Below are 4,926 nucleotides of genomic sequence, written 5' to 3'. Positions count from 1 at the left end.
GCCCTCTTTTCTTTCTTACTATGTTGGACAGGAACTCTAATTGATTGCTGATGAGTAGTAACAGGAAGCATTTATTGTCTCATTATTTAATGGGGAATCATTCTAATGTTTAATCATGAAATATTTGTTTTGGTAGCTATCCTTTAAAGAATTGCCTATCAGGTGATTTTTCTCTATATATTGAAATGAGCACAACCTTTAACATATTTATATGGTGAGTTACACTAATTGATTTTTGAAAGTTAAATTATCCTTGCATTTCTGAGGTAAACCCAAGTTGACTATGATTTACTTATTTACACGGAGCCAAATTATAATTGCTAATATTTTATTTAGAATTTGTACATCTACTTACATAATTTAATTCATCTATAATTTTTTTATCTTATACTGTTTTCTATTTTTTGGTATCAAGGTTATACTTGCCCTAAAAAGTTGTTGGGGAGTGTTCCATCTATTTCTGTTCTCTGGAAGATTTTATTTAAGATTAAAATAATCTGTTCTTTGAATACGTTGTAGAATTCACTAATAAAGTCAAAATCATCTTAGCCTGCTGTATTTACCTGTTTGCTTAGTAGGTAAATTTTTAAATACCAATTCAATTTATTTAATAGATATTAGAAAATTCAGGATTTCTAGTTCTTCAATCAATTTCGGTAAATTATATTTTTCTAAGAAAGTCTACATTTTGTCCAAATTTTGAATTTATTAGCACAAAACTGTTTCTAGTTATTACTTTTAGATCTCTAGTGTGTCTTGGTTACATTCTTCCATTATTAACAATCTTTATTTGTACCTTTTCTTATATTTTCTTGATCAGTCTTACCAAAGGTTTGTCTGTTTCTTTAATCTTTACCAAAAAACAGCTATTCATTTTATTGTTCTCTGCATTGGATATTGTTTCTATTTCACTATTTTCTGTTTATATTTTCTTTCTTCAAGTTTGTTCTGATTTTCTTTTCTTACCTTAAGTTAGATGTCTGCCTGGCTCATTGATTTATTCCTTTATTTTTCTTAATATAACCGTTAAGCTTAGAAAGAATTTAAGCACTATTTTAGCTTTATGTCACAAGCTGTGGTAGTATTATTTTCATTATCATTCAGTTCTAAATATTTTCTATTTTGTTATGTTTTCTTTTTTTTATTTTATTTTATTTTATTTTTTTATTATATTTGTTATGTTTTCATGACCCATGGGATATTATTTTGAAGATTATATCTAATTTCCAAACAGATTTATTTTAAGCTATTTTTAAAATTGAATTATATGTTAATTGCATAATGGATGATGGCCAGACAACATAGACCAACTGAGAATGTCTTTAAAACTGTTGAATTTAGTGATTTCTTATCTAGGGTCTTTGGCAAAAAGTAAATAAATAAAAAGAAAATTGTTAAATTTGGAATATGGTCAATATACATAACTGCTCAGTGTATTTAAGAGTATTCAGTGTATTTAATGTATTCTCTCATTGTTGTGTGAGGATTTCTATACATATAAATTAAATAAAAACTGTGTAACTCAATTCTATATTCTCACTAATTTTTTTTTACTGGATCATCTACAAGTTACTGAGAGAGCTGTTAAATCATTATGATAGTGGATTTGTCCACTTTGCCTATAATTCTGTCAGGTTTTGCTTTAAATAGTTTGAGTCTACACTATTAAATGCATATGGGCTTAGTTTTATGTCTATTTCTGATGAATTAAACCTTTTGTTATTATCAGATAGCTATTTTTATCCCTAATAATCCTTTTCAAGTTAACATCTATTTTGCCTGATTTTATTTTATTTTATTTTATTTTTTGGAAACAGGACCTCAATTTGTTGCCCAGGCTGAAGTGGTGTGATTTCGGCTCACTGCAGCCTCCACCTCCTGGGCTCAAGTATTCCTCCTGCCTCAGCCTCCCAAGTGGCTGGGACTACAGGCACATGTCACCATGCCTGGCTAATTTTTATATTTTTTGTAGAGAGCAGGACTCACTATATTGCCCAGGCTGGTCTTGAACTCCTGGGCTCAAGTGATCCGCCCTCCTTGGCCTCCCAAAGTGCTGGGATTACAGGCGTGAGCCACTGCACCCAGCCTATTTTGTCCAATTTCAATATAGCTGTACCAGCTTTCTTTTGGTTAGTGTTTGCTAATTACATTTTTTTCCATTTTTTAATTTTTGATCTTGCTGTAGTTTAATGATTTTTGTTATGTCTCCTACTCCTACAAACAATATGTAGTTTTTTAAAAAACAATCTCTTAATCTGTGATTTACCTAGCAAGTTTAATCCAAATTACACATATTGTGATCACATATACATTTGGAATTATTTCTACCATTTCATGTTGTTTAATCTTTCTTTCTTTCTTTTTGCTTTATTTTTCCTCCTTCCCTACTTTCCCTGACATTTTCTTTCTTCTTCTTCTTTTTTTTTTTTTTTTTTTTTTTAGTTTCCTGAGGTGGGGTCTCTGTCACCCAGGCTGGAGTGAAGTAGTACAATCATGGCTCACTGCAGCCTCAAACTCCCGGGTTCATGCAATCCTCCTGCCTTCATCTGCTGGGTAGCTGGGACTACAGCCACACACTACTACGCCCAGCCCTGACTTTTTAAATTCAATTCTTTTTGCCTACTGTTTGAAAGTTACATGCTTTATTTCTCTTCTTTTAGTGGCTGCTGTTAATTGTCAAGGTGCTTAATAAACTTAACATCTCCAATCTCCTCTTGCAAGGATTTATTTATTTCTTTAGAGATGAAGTCTTGCCATGTTGTCCAGGCTGAAGTGCAGTGGCTATTTACAGGTACAATTATAGCACACTACAGTCTTGAACTCCTGGTCTTAGGGGATCCCCTTGCCACAGCCTCCAGAGTAGCTGGGACTACAAGTGCCTACCATAGCACCTGGCCCAGTGTGAGGACTATTAAACATTTTAACTGTAGTCACCACTCTACCATATTACATAGTTCATTTTCCAGTATTTTATTTCAGTCTTATTGCCAAAATTAGACATTTCTATATGTTGCTTTATAAAGACAATGGTCATCGTGATGTGTCCATATTTACCGTTTCTTTGCTCAAAATGCCTTCTTGCAGCTTAAAGTTTTCTTTGATTTCTCCCCTCATCCTGCAGTATTAATATATCCTTTAAATTTTAAGTTCTATAAGTGAGAGCCCATTGTTGGTAAACTTGGTTTTCGATGATCTGTGAAACAGTATGGCTCTGTATCTGCACCCAAATCTTATGTTGAATTGTAATCCCCAATGCTGGGGGAGGGAAGGTGTGTAGTACCAGCTGCTTCACTCTCTCCCTCTCTCTCTCCTGCTGCTACGTGAAGATGTGCTTGCTTCCCCTTCACCCTTCCACCATGATTGTAAGTTGCCTGAGGCCTCCCTGGCCATGCCTCCTATACAGCCCGTGGAACTGTAAGTCAATTAAACCTCTTTTCTTTATAAATTACCTAGTCTCAGGTAGTAATTATTTACAGCAGTGTGAGAATGGACTAACACAATCTGTTAGTGTCTTTATTCAAATATTATGGCAAAATGAAAGTTCAGCTAATTGTAGAATTCTAGGCTAACAGTTAACTTCTCTCAGCCCTTTTGAAATACTAATGTCTTCAGATTTTCATTGTTGCTATTGAAAACTGTATTCATTTTTTTATGGCTGTCACAAATTACCATGACTTTACTGGATTGAAAGAGCACAAATTCATTGTTTCAAAGTTCTGTAGGTCAAAAGTCAGGAATGGATCTCACTGGGCTAAAATCAAGGTGTTGGTCAGCTGGCTTTATTCCTTTCTGAAGGTTCTTGAGTTTGTTCCTTGCTCATGCAAGTGTTGGAAGAATTCAGTTCCATGCAGGTAAAGGACTGAGGTATGTTTCCTCACTGGTTGTCAACTGGGAGCTACCCTTTACTCTTAGAAGCTCCTCTCTGATCCTTGCACATAGCCTCCTACATCTCAGGATCAAATTCTTCCCATGCTGCCATCTCTTTGACCCACCTAGTAAGCATTCTCTACTTTTAAAGACTTTCATGATTAGATTGGGCCCACCTGTGTGGGAAGGACATTATTCTGCCAAAGAAAGAAATGGGCTGTCAGTCTAACTGTCTTTCCTTTGTAGATGGTTTGGCTGTCCTCTTCAGCTGCTTTTAAGATCTGGCTGTTTCTTTGTATGTATTTCTTCTTATTTACCCTTGTGAACACTGACTCTCCTCCATTCTCTTTTAAAATTCCTATTAAGCACAAACTAGATCTTTCTTCACTCTTTCTCTCTTTCTTTTCTTAACAGGGTCTTGCTCTGTCACCCAAGCTGTAGTGCAGTTGCTCCATCATGACTCACTAGTGGTCGGAATAGGGCATTTCTTCCTTAATATCACAGTCCCCAGAGTGCCTGATGGGTGGAAAGTTGCCTGGTGAGCATGGACCTAGATAACATGCACTTGGAGATTCTTCATGAGGTATTGTGCCAACCCATGGAGAGTACACAGTACCCTCCTGGTGACTAGAATGCCTCTGTCCTTCCAAATCCAGGAGTGCTTTTCCTAAACAATGAAGTATGCACACTAATATTTTCTATACTCCACATTCTCTTTTTTTTTTTTTTGAGACAGGGTCTTGCTTTGTCACCCAGGTTGGAGTGCAGTGGCACAGTCACAGCTTACTACAGCCTCAACCTCCTGAGTTCAATCAGTCCTCCCACCTCAGCCTCCTGAGTAGCTACAATTATAGTTGTGCACCACCACGCCTGGTTACTTTTTGTATTTTTTGTAGAGATGGGGTTTTGCCATGTTGCCCACGCTGGGCTCACGCGATCCACCCACTTTGACCTCCCAAAGTGTTGGGATTACAGGTGTGTGCCACCAGTCCCAGGTGACATATTTTTCTTGTAATGCTGTTCATGAGGTTAGGAGGCACTCTGTCTTCTCTTATTAGA

The sequence above is a fragment of the Colobus angolensis genome, unplaced genomic scaffold (assembly GCF_000951035.1).
Source record: "Colobus angolensis palliatus isolate OR3802 unplaced genomic scaffold, Cang.pa_1.0 Scaffold31, whole genome shotgun sequence".
NCBI lineage: Eukaryota > Metazoa > Chordata > Mammalia > Primates > Cercopithecidae > Colobus > Colobus angolensis.
Note: the sequence above shows the minus strand (reverse complement) of the source record.